Raw genomic sequence first — 12,810 nt, 5'->3', positions numbered from 1 at the left:
TTTTATTTATTTATTTTGAGAGAGAGGGAGAGAGAATCCTAAGCAGGCTCCGCAATGTCAGCACAGAGCCCTATGCGGGGCTTGAACTCACGAACCATGAGATCATGACCCGAACCGAAACCAAGAGTTGGACACTTAACCAACTGAGCCACCCAGGCGCCCCAGCAGCTTTATTCTTAATTGCCACAACTTGGAAGCAACCAAGATGTCCTTCAGCAGGTGAATGGATAAACCGTGGTACATCCAGACAATGGGATATTATTCAGCACTAAAAAGAAATGAGCTATAATACCATGAAAACATACATGGAAACTGAATTCATATTGCTTAGTGAAAGAAGCCAGTTTGAAAAAGCCATATACTGGGCGCCTGGGTGGCGCAGTCGGTTGGGCGTCTGACTTCAGCCAGGTCACGATCTCACAGTCCGTGAGTTCGAGCCCCGCGTCAGGCTCTGGGCTGATGGCTCAGAGCCTGGAGCCTGTTTCCGATTCTGTGTCTCCCTCTCTCTCTGCCCCTCCCCCGTTCATGCTCTGTCTCTCTCTGTCCCAAAAATAAATAAATGTTGAAAAAAAAAAAATTAAAAAAAAAAAAATAAAAAATAAAAAAGAAAAAGCCATATACTGCATGATTCTAACTATACAACATTCTGGAAAAAGCAAAACTACACAGACAGTAAAAAGGTCAACGGCTGCCATGTGTTAAAGGGGAGGGAAGGTGAACAGGTGGAGCAGAGGATTTTTATGTCAGTGAAACTACTCAGTCGATACTGTGATAATGGATACATGTTGTACATTTGTCTGAACCCATGGAAGTACAATACCAAGAAGGAACTCTAATGTCAACTCTGGACTTTGGGTGATTATGATGTGACAATGTAGGCTCATCAACTGCGACAAATTTATCACCCTGGTGGGGGATGTTGATAATGGGGGAGGCAGTGCATGTGCAGGGGCAGGAGGTATGGGGAATCTCTGTAACTTCTGCTCAACTGTGCTGTAAACCTAAAACTGCTCTAAAAATAGTCTATTAAGGGGGTGCCTGGCTGGCTCAGTATGACTCTTGGTCTCAGGGTGGTGAGTTCAAGCCGCACATTGGGCACAGAGCCTACTTAAAATAAATAAACAAATATATAGTACATTCATAAATAAATAAAAATAGTCTATTAAATATTATCATGAAATAAATGCTAAATTGAGAAATGGAAAAGACCCTTGGAGGTAGAGAAGAGAGGCTCTCCAGCTAGCTTGAGGTCAGGGAAGGTTTCCCAAAAGAAGAGACACGAGGTGTGGTTGTAGGTGGGTGACAGGTGCTGGTGGGGCTGGAGGCCAAACAGGCATGAAGGAAAGGCAAATGATATGGCTGAGAGGTTGGGAACCCAAGTCACTCAGGGTCTTGCTAGGGATGTTAGACTTGGAAGGCATGAGAAGTCAGTGAGGAATTTTAAACAGGAGATTGAGATGCTCTAATTGTCTTGAAATGTGAAGCATTATAGATATCATCTAGATACATTAGCAAACCATAGACCATTCTTGTTGAAAAGTGGTGAGATTAGACATTTGAAAAGGTGTGACCTAAGTTTCCAGAAAAATAGAAGAATCATCCCTCCTAGTCCTGGAGCAAAGACTTTCATTCTCCACTAGAACAAGCATTAGGAGAAACGTATCTGTAGGGGATAAAACAATTGTTACAACTAAGTAGGCTTGATTTATTAAAATGCATTCATGCAAGCCTACTTGAATGACTTTTTAAAAATGAAAATAATAGATCTTGATTTTGAAAAGGCTGTCCCAGCTAATTTCATTGTCCTTGCAAATCTAATCAAGATTGAGTCAAAGGGATAAAAAGTAAAGTCAATAACGGCTTATAATACAGCCGGAAAGGAGTGTTGACCAATTCACAAGAGGCAGACGCATAAGTAGGGCCAAGCGGGATGAGGGGTTCCCATGCCACGGGTGTGTGTGCCCAGTGCCAGCTGGTTCACAGCAGTACTTGCTAAGTGTATGCTACATGAACTAATTAAAAGAGGACTGCTACCAACTAAAGTTCCTTTGTATCCTAAGATATCTTTGGGTGTTAACTGCGCTTACATTTAGATGGGATTAAGCAATTTCCTTCCAGCAGGGAACAAGACACAGTTGAAGAAATATATTTCATCTGGGGTACACACCACTGGAGATGCCTTCCAGTAACTCGAAATAAATTCCAAGGGATGGCTGGGAAGTGTACTATTAAACTGTTAGCATCTAGAACATTTGCTTAAATGAAAACAAAAGGGGGAAAAAAACCCCATTTTTGTTAGAGTTTGAGGGTTGTAACCATACTCATTGTTTGGCTGCAATGCACTATTAGAAGCTTTTACTTTTTGGGGTGCCTGGGTGGCTCAGCTAGTTAAGCATGGACTCTTGATTCCAGCTCAGGTCTTGATCTCACAGCCCTGAGTTCAAACCCTGCATTGGGCTCGACACTGGGCATGGAGTTTACTTAAAACATAAAATAAAATAAACTTTTTACTTTCCCTGTCTTATTGACAGGAATCTCTTGTAATCAGGTTTGGGAAAGGTGTATCACAGATCCATTAAAACATGTTTTCAAAAAGGTTCTTTCACAGGCTCCTTCCTGGGAAGCGCAGTGGCTCCTTTCCAGTAGGGGACAGGGCGGCTACGGGCTCCGGTATTTTCTTCAGTGACTTTCAACTCTCTGGCCCACCCTCCTCTCCACTCGTGTTTTCTAACGGACAGAAGCTGGGGCTCAGAAGTGAGGCCAAAGCCTGGTCTGAAGACAGGACTTGGCCACACATTTCCAGGGAGGCAGAGTACAAATTTACACTTGCTGTGTCGGTGCCCCTGGCATTGAGCGAGACCACCACCCACTAGCGAGGGGAATGTAAGCAAGTGGTGAGCAACGCAATGAGATAAAAATCAATGCTGCAAGAGTTTTTTATCCTAAAAGAAGTGAACTGGGAAGAGCCCTTGCATAGGGTGGATGCTGATGATTGGGAAATGACACCAGAAGGCCTGGCAACCCAAGCACGTCAGTGAGCACTGTCCCCCACGGGGGCTCCGTTTTCCAGGAACACTTGAGCAGATGGAGCACTCGAGCAGGTGGAGCACTCGAGCAGGTGGAGCACTCATGTAGACAGATGGAGCACTTCAGCAGATGGAGGACTCTAGCAGATGGAGCACTCGTGCAGATGGAGCACTCGAGCAGGTGGAGCACTCATGTAGACAGATGGAGCACTCGAGCAGATGGAGCACTCCTGCAGGTGGAGGACTGAGCAGATGGAGCACTCGTGCAGATGGAGCACTCGAGCAGGTGGAGCACTCATGTAGACAGATGGAGCACTTGAGCAGATGGAGGACTCTAGCAGATAGATGGAGCACTTGAACAGATGGAGCACTCCTGCAGGTGGAGGACTGAGCAGATGGAGCACTCGTGCAGGTGGAGCACTCGAGCAGGTGGAGCACTCATGTAGACAGATGGAGCACTTGAGCAGATGGAGGACTCTAGCAGATAGATGGAGCACTTGAGCAGATGGAGCACTCCTGCAGGTGGAGGACTGAGCAGATGGAGCACTCGTGCAGATGGAGCACTCGAGCAGGTGGAGCACTCATGTAGACAGATGGAGCACTTGAGCAGATGGAGCACTCCTGCAGGTGGAGGACTGAGCAGATGGAGCACTCGTGCAGGTGGAGCACTCGAGCAGGTGGAGCACTCATGTAGACAGATGGAGCACTTGAGCAGATGGAGGACTCTAGCAGATAGATGGAGCACTTGAGCAGATGGAGCACTCCTGCAGGTGGAGGACTGAGCAGATGGAGCACTCGTGCAGATGGAGCACTCGAGCAGGTGGAGCACTCATGTAGACAGATGGAGCACTTGAGCAGATGGAGCACTCCTGCAGGTGGAGGACTGAGCAGATGGAGCACTCGTGCAGGTGGAGCACTCGAGCAGGTGGAGCACTCATGTAGACAGATGGAGCACTTGAGCAGATGGAGGACTCTAGCAGATAGATGGAGCACTTGAGCAGATGGAGCACTCCTGCAGGTGGAGGACTGAGCAGATGGAGCACTCGCGCAGTTGGAGCACTCGAGCAGGTGGAGCACTCATGTAGACAGATGGAGCACTCGAGCAGATGGAGGACTCTAGCAGACAGATGGAGCACTCGTGCAGATGGAGGACTCAAGCAGATGGAGCGCTCGTGCAGGTGGAGATGTTTGTTCTCAGTGAAGGACTAGCTCACGGGGCCATACTCTGACTTTGTTCAAGCTCTACTCGGGGAAAATGCTCAATGTTCTGCAAGGTCCACACCACTGTTGGAGACCCTGATGCCCACCTGATTTAGCTGCTGCAGAGAGCTGTCCACCTCCCAGCACTGACCTCCCGCAGATGGTGAAAGAGCCTGCTTGGAGCTCTCTTTGGACAAGCCATCACTGGACTTTCCAGGACAGGGAAGGGCAGAGTAGAGCAAGGCTGAGTTATGGAGAAAGGGGTGTCTGCTATTGTTACCTCACTGAGTAGTAAGGACTCTAGGCTTGTGTGGCTTTGATTGGAGTCAGATCTGGACAAGTCCACGGCTGGCTGGAAAGCAGGGAAGCCTCTGTGGCCCTTCGTCCATCAGTGGGATCTGTTCACTGCCCCAGCCTCTACCTTACCTGGGGTGTTCTTGCATGGGAGACTGGGCCAATCTTTGCTATTCTGCAGCTGGGGTTTTGTTTTCTCTAAATCCCTAGTTAACTGGTTCTTATCAGGGGATCTGGCAGCTCTGTGATAATAGTGTTTACATATCCACCTGACCCACCCAGAGGCCTGCAGGATACCTTCAGATAGAGATCCACAGGGAACTCTACATTAAAGTGGTGGCATGTGAAGAAAAGGATAAAAGTCAGAAACTGGATCTACATAAACTAAAGGAAGAGCATCAGAGAAGGAATAATAAAAATTAATGTAAAACATAATAGTTTGCTTAGGTCATTAATAACAACAATGTATTCGGTGATTATACCTTATGGATAAGTGAATGTCAGCAATGTTCTAAGGAATGGGAGAGAGGAATTGAGAATATCCTTACAAGATACCTGTACTACCCTTGAAGCAGGATAGTGTTATTTCAAAGTGGACTTGGTTAGTTATAAATATATATTGCAGTATCTAGGGCAACCACTAAGGAATGTTAAAAAAAAAAAAAAAAAAAAAAAAAAAAAAAAAGCAAGCGCCTGGATGGCTCAGTCAGTTAAGCATCCAACTCTTGATTTCAGCTCAGGTCATGATCTGAGATCTGTGAGATCAACCCCTCTGCACTGTGCTGTCAGCTCAGAGCCTGCTTGGTATTCTGTCTCTCCTATCTCTCTGCCCTTCCCCCCCCACTGTCTCTGTCTCTCTCAAAATAAATAAACAAACATTAAAAAAAAAAGAATGTTAAGAAAAGTGTAATCAATATGCTGAGAAAGAGGAGAAAATGGAGTCATAAAATACTCAATTAAAATGAGAAAATGCAGGGGTGCCTGATGGCTCAGTTCATTGAGCAGCTTGATTTTGGCTCAGGTCATGATCCCAGGGTCATGGGACTGAGCCACTATGTTGAGCCCCACATCGGGCTTCCCACTGAGCATGAAGCCTGCTTAAGATCCCCTGTCACTCTCCCTCTGCCCCTCTCCCCAGCTCGCACTCTAACGTTAAAAAAATAAAAAAATAAAACAATAAAATGAGATAAAGCAGGAGGGTGGAAGACAAGTTCCCTGAATAGAAAACAATTATAAATACGATAGATATTAATCCAATTATATAAATATTCACTTCATATGTGAATGGTCTAAAAACATAAATTAAAAGAGACTGTCAGAGTGGACAAAAAAACATGAGCTAACTCTGTTGTCTACTTCAACTATAAAGACACATAGAGATTAAAGTAAAATTATAGAAGAAAGATATACCTTGCTAACACTAATAAGTTAAAATAGGTATATTAATTTTAGACAGAGCAGACTTCAGATCCAGGAAAATTATTAGAGAGAAGACAGAAAAGGCATTAAATAATGATAAAGGGGTCAATTTGCCAAGAAGACATAACAATTCTTCATGTGTATGCACCTAACAACAGACTGTGAAAATATGTGAAGTAAACTGATAAAACTTCAAGGAGAGATAAAGAAACCCACTATTATATTTTATTTATTATTCTTTGAGACTTCAATACCCTTCTATCAATGACTGAAAGGTCCAAAGGCAGACAATCATAAAGACAGCTGAACTGAACAGCATCATCAATCAATTGGATCTAATTGACATTTATAGAATACTCAATCCAATGACAGCAGAATAAACATTCTTCTCAAGCTCACATGGAATATCCATCAAGACAGACCACAAAGTGGGGCATGAAACACATTTAAAAGTATAGAAATCATACAGAAATCAGGGGCACCTGGGTGGCTCAGTCAGTTGGGTGTCTAACTATTGATTTCAGCTTGGGTCATGATCCCGGGGTCGTGGGATTGAGCCCCACATTGGGCTCTAGGCTGAGCGTGGAGCCTGCTTAGGATTCTCTCTCTATTCCTCTGTCTCCTCTCCTGCTCATGTGCTCTCTCCCTCAAAAAAGGAAAGAAATCATACTAAGTATGTTCTTAGACCACAACGGAATTAAACAGAAGTCAATAACAGAAAGATAGCTGAAAACCCCCAAATAACTGGAGATTAAACAATACACTTCTAACTAACACATGGGTCAAAGAAGAAATCTCAAGAGAGGTTTTAAAATATTTTCAACTAAATGAAAATTAAAACATATCAAAACTTGTGGGATGTAGCAAAACCAGTGCTTAGAGAGAAATTTATAGCACTCTATATGCATATATAAGAAAATATCTAATATATAACTTTCATCTTAGGAAAAATAAAAAGAGAAGCAAATTACAACCAAAGCAAAGGGAATATAAGCAATAATGAAAATTAGAAGAGAGATCAATACAATTAAAAACACAAAATCAAGAAGAGAAATTCAAGAAACCCAAATTTGATCCCTTGAAAAGATTAATAAAAATTATCTGATAAACTTCTCACAGTCTAATCAACAGTGCCAGAGACAGAAGAAACAAATTAATTTTATCAGAAATGAAAGAGGGGCCATCATTACTGATCCCATGGACAGTAAAAGGATAATAAAATAATGTTATGAACAACTCTACCCACCCCCCAAATTTGCTAAATTACGTGAAATGGATCAATTCCTTGAAATACACAGTCTATCAAAACTCACACGAGAGGAAACAGATGATCTGAATAAGCTAATCTCTATTAAAGAAGTTGAATAAATAATTCATAATCTTCCAAAACAGAAAATACCAGGACCAGAAGGTTCACAGGCAAATTCTACCAAACTTGTAAGTAAGAAATCATACCAATCCTCTACAATCTCTTCAGAAAATAGAAGCAGAAGGAATATTTCCTAAACTCATTCTATGAAGACAGCATTACCCTAAAATAAAACCAGATAAAGACATTACATGAAAGAAAAATACAGAATAACACCTCTCATGAACATAAATGCAAAGTCCTTAACAAAATGTTAGCAAATCTAATCTATATAAAAAATATATACCATAACCAAACGTGGGATTTATTCCAGGTATACAAGGCTGGTTCAATATTTAAAAAAATCAATTAATGTAATCTGTCATATTAATGGACTAAAGAAGAAAAATCATATGATCATATCAAAAGATGTAGAAAAATAACTTGGCAATATCCAACACCCAGCCATGATAAAAACTCTCAGCAATCCAGGAATAGAGAAGATCTTCCTTAACTTGGTAAAGAACACCTACAAAAACCTACAGGTGGAAGAAACCAATAAAGAAGTCATATGTAGGAAACAGTGACTCAAACTTAAATGATTAATATGAGGGAGTCCTAGGACAGTAGTTAAGCAAATAGTTAAGACTGTCTTGGTGGGGGAGAAAGCTCTAGGAGGGAAATTATAAAGGAAAAGGATAACTCCAATGATTTGTCATAATTTTTGGAGATTTGAAAAAAAAAAGTGTGGTACAGGCAATACAAGGAAAATGAAAGTCAATATAAAATTCCATGAGGCAAACCCCATCAAAAAATCCCTATCAGCATTCTTCACAGAACTAGAATAAACAATCTTAAAATTTGTATGGAACCAGAAAGAAGAGAAAAGAAAAGAAAAGAAAGAAAAAAACCAAAGCTGGAGGCATCACAATCCCGGACTTCAAGATGTATTACAAAGTTGTAATCATCAAGACAGTGTGGTACTGGCACAAAAACAGACACTCAGATCAATGGAACAGAATAGAGAACCCAGAAATGGATCCACAAACGTATGGCCAACTAATCTTTGACAAAGCAGGAAAGAATATCCAGTGGAATAAAGATAGTCTCTTCAGCAAATGGTGCTGGGAGAACTGGACAGTGACACGCAGAAAAATGAACCTGGACCACTTTCTTACACCACACACAAAAATAAACTCAAAATGGATGAAAGACCTAAACGTAAGACAGGAAGCCATCAAAATCCTAGAGGAGAAAGCAGGCAAAAACCTCTTTGACTTTGGCCACAGCAACTTCTTACTCAACATGTCTCCAGAGTCAAGGGAAACAAAAACAAAATTGAACTATTGGGACCTCATCAACATAAAAACTTCTGCACAGAGAAGGAAACAATCAGCAAAACTAAAAGGTAACAAATGTAATGGGAGAAGATATTGGCAAATGACATATCAGTAAGGGTTAGTACAAAATCTATAAAGAACTTTTCAAACTCAACACTCAAAAAACAAATAATCCAGTGAAGAAATGGGCAAAAGACATGAATAGACACTTCTACAAAGAAGACATCCAGATGGCCGACACATGAAAAATCATCATTCATCATCAGAGAAATACAAATCAAAACCACAATGAGATACCACTTCACACCTGTCAGAATGGCTAACATTAACAAGTCAGGCAACAACAGACGTTGGTGAGGATGTGGAGAAAGAGGATCTCTTTTGCACTGCTGGTGGGAATGCAAACTGGTGCAGCCACTCTGGAAAAAAGGATGGAGGTTCCTCAAAAAATTACAAATAGAACTACCCTACGACCCAGCAATCGCACTACTAGGCATTTATCCACGGGATACAGGTGTGCTGTTTTGAAGGGACTCATGCACCCCAATGTTCATAGCAGCGCCATTAACAATACCCAAAGTATGGAAAGAGACCCAATGTCCATCAACAGATGAATGGATAAAGATGTGGTATATATATATACAATGGAGTATTACTCGGCAATCAAAAAGAACGAAATCTTGCCATTTGCAACTCCGTGGATGGGATTAGAGGTTATTATGCTAAGCAAAATTACTCAGTGAGAAAAAGACAAATATCATATGACTTCACTCATACGAGGACTTTAAGAGACAAAACAGATGCACATAAAGGAAGGGAAACAAAAATAATATAAAAACAGGGAGAGGGACAAAAGAGAAGAGACTCATAAATATGGAGAACAAACTGAGGGTTACTGGAGGGGTTGTGGGAGGGGGGATGGGCTAAATGGGGAAGGGGCACTAAGGAATCTACTCCTGAAATCAGTGTTGCGCTATATGCTAACTAACTTGTATGTAAATTAAACAAACAAACAAAACCCAAACAAACAAGGAAACAGAAGTACAGTATACTATTTTCCTATTCGGTGAAAAATATTTATATAATCATAACACTAAAAATACCATTTATTGATTTTCACCTTTGAAAATCTAAAAAAAAAAATCAATCTGTAGACAGTGTTCAAGGCTTAATTATGGTTATAGAAGAGAATATCACCAATCTTTATACTATAAAGTACAGAAACAACTGTAGGAAGGTGGCAAGGAAGAGTGGAGTAAAAGAAGCACAAAAGAGCTAATATTTTTTCTTGCAAAGTATGGAATAAAGAGAAACTATCTTTACCAGAAAGAATGACAAATAAACAAAACCCCTACAGCTGGTTGACTAAGTAGATGCTTTCCCCTTAAGATCAGGAACAGAGCAAGGAAACCCCCTGGCCCCACGTCTGCTCACTTCTATACTGCGGTTCTAGCTGAAACGGTGCCACAGGCGGTAGCAATTCTTATGGTCTTACAACAACAGGGTCCTGAACAGCTTAAGCAGTGTGGGTGCATGGTGGTTCCCCTCAAATGTGGGGCAGAGAACACCGCTCCCGCACCCTTCTCTCTCCTCTGGGCCCCTGACCAATCCTGGGCTCTGAGAGAGGTGAGGGGTGGGAGAACAGGAGCAACCTCTGGAGAGAATGAAGGTGCAAGGGGGGCCTCTGGAGGTGGAGGAGATGTGCAAGCGGTAGCACGCTGTGGGCACAGTGACGAGGACAAATGCGCAACGCATCCATCTGCTCCGGGGCGTACATCTGCAGCGTGCACGGTCCTCACAGCCTGTGTGCCCAGGGGCCCAGCGCAGCCAGCGCTCAGATGCCCCGACAGTCCAGGCAGCCTCTGCAGACTCCCAGCCCTTCCTTACCGGCATGCTTCCAAACGGCCTGCCAGCAACCCACCCTGGCTCTGTACCACAGTCTACCTACGGCGCTCACAGAATTGCTTCATTTAAGACAACTGGTCACACAGCCTCCGTGGCTGGCATGACTGGGAATAGCAGAATGAGACAGAAACAGCTCCATCCCAAGAGGTCCCTGACTCCTCAGCACAGAAAGCTTTTACAACCGGCCTTGGCATCTCCGTGGGTTTTCTATATGGCCTTCATCTGTCTGGAAGGCCTTCCCCAACTCTGCCTGACAAATCCTGACGGTCCCAAGGCCACCCACCCACTGCCTCATGGGCTTTTGCTGTCATCCGGCCCTCCTTGTCAGGGGCAGTCACCCTTCTCCACCAGTCGGTGAGCACTCCAAGCCCCCAAAGCCTCATGTGCATTATCTCGTTTAACCCTCAACAACGCTTTAAGGTGGATTCTATCAGCCCTGCGTTAGGTGACAAAATGGAAGAGTCTGCTTTCTCCGGGACCACAGGCTATACTGCTCTCATTTCGCACTTTGAATCACAACTTTACTTACGTTTTGGCCTTAACACTGAAAGAAAATGCACAGAAGAGAAGATCCAAATCACCTGAACACAATGAATAAGTGCTCAACCTCACAAGCAGGCAGGAGAATGTGAATTAGAGCAACAATGGGGTCAGAGATTTTGCTGTTTATAAAAATTATAAAAAGACTCAGGAATCTTATGATGGGCAAGGCTGGTGGGAACAGGTCCTCTCAGAAGGCCTTTTGGAAACATGAATTTCTGTATATTTTCTGGAAATTAACTTAATATCTTTTAATATTAAAAATACACAAGCCAATTGTGTGGCCACTTTGGAAAACACTTTTGCATTTCTTCAAAAAGGCTAAGTACAGGGTTTCCCATATGACCCAGCAATTCCATTCCTAGATACATACCCAAAATTCGAAAACAGGGGTTCAAACAAAAAACTCGTCCATAAATATCCATAGCGGCACTACTTACAGTAACCAGAAAGTGGAAATGACCCAATGTCCGTCAACTGATGAATGGAAAAAACAAGATGTGGTGCCTCCATACAATGAAACATTCAGCCATAAAAAGAAATAAAGCGCTGACCCCATAGTACATCGTGGATAACTTTGAAAACGTTATGCCAAATGAAAGAAGCCAATCATGAAAGACCATACAACGTATGACTTTGTGTATGTGAAATATCCAGAAAAAGCAAACCTATAAAGACGGAAAGTAGATCAGTGTTTTCCTAAGACCAGGGGAAGTGGCTGGGGTGGGAGAGGATAATGGCACTGACAATGGGCATTTTTGGAATGATGACAGTGCCTTTTTTTTTTTTTTTTTTTTTTTTAAATAATCTATACACCCAACGTGGGTCTCAAACTTACAACCTGGAGATCAGGAGTTACATGCTCTACCGACTGAGCCAGCCAGGTGCCCCAACAATGTTTTAAATTAGATTGTAGTGACAGTTGCATATCTGTGAACATACTAAAACATTTTAAATGAATGAATTGTAGTGATGTAAGTTATACCTCAGTAAAGTTGTTTAAAAAATACACGAACCCTAAAACCCTGAAATCTTCCTGCAAAGAAATCAGTAGGGATTGATGTAAAGCGTGTTTATTTCAGCCTTGTTTATAATTGCAAAAACAGGGGAACATGTTTGATGTCCATCAGTGGAGAGACAGTTTATTCATAGAAGGGAATATTATGCAACAATTAATATCTTGAGTTAGATCTTTATCTACCCATCTGGATGGACATCCCTGCTAGAGTCCTAAGTGAGGAAAGCAAGCGCCAGGATAATGTGTTTTACAAAGTCGTGCAGTCGCACACACTCCCTCCGAAGGGGGCAAACGCATGTGCTCCTGTGTGTACAGAGTGCAGCATGGCAGGTGCACAGTAGGAAATAATTTCGCTTTCTCTTTATTCATCTTTCACTAGTTCCACTGGACAGGCGCTACTTTTTTCACTAAAAAATTTAAAAAGTTAAAAAGGAGAATATTAATGCTATGCTGAGCCCCAGACTCACATATCCAATCAGCTACTGAAATGTCTTTTCAGATGGATCAAAACGTCTAAACTCGTCAAGACATAGCTAAAATTGTGCTCTCAAAGCCGGCCTCTTCTGCCTTGTCCGATTCCCTTCAACAGCTCTACTATCACCTTGCAGCCTAAACCGGGATCTCAGACGTCATCAGGTATGTTCCCAGCCTTCATCTGTGCCTTGCTTCCTCTGTACTGAATTCACTACCCAACCTGTCAGTTTCCCCCAACTAAACCCT

General features: G+C 42.4%; 1 protein-coding gene across 5 annotated transcripts in view; it reads right to left on the bottom strand.

Annotated features, from left to right (window-relative positions):
* Positions 1-12,810, bottom strand: part of SPIDR (scaffold protein involved in DNA repair) — a 487,708-nt gene that overhangs the window by 9,627 nt on the left and 465,271 nt on the right. The window lies entirely within an intron of this gene.

The sequence above is a fragment of the Panthera tigris genome, chromosome F2 (assembly GCF_018350195.1).
Source record: "Panthera tigris isolate Pti1 chromosome F2, P.tigris_Pti1_mat1.1, whole genome shotgun sequence".
In the NCBI taxonomy this organism is placed as follows: Eukaryota; Metazoa; Chordata; class Mammalia; order Carnivora; family Felidae; genus Panthera; species Panthera tigris.
Note: the sequence above shows the minus strand (reverse complement) of the source record. Positions and strands in the feature narration are given on the sequence as shown.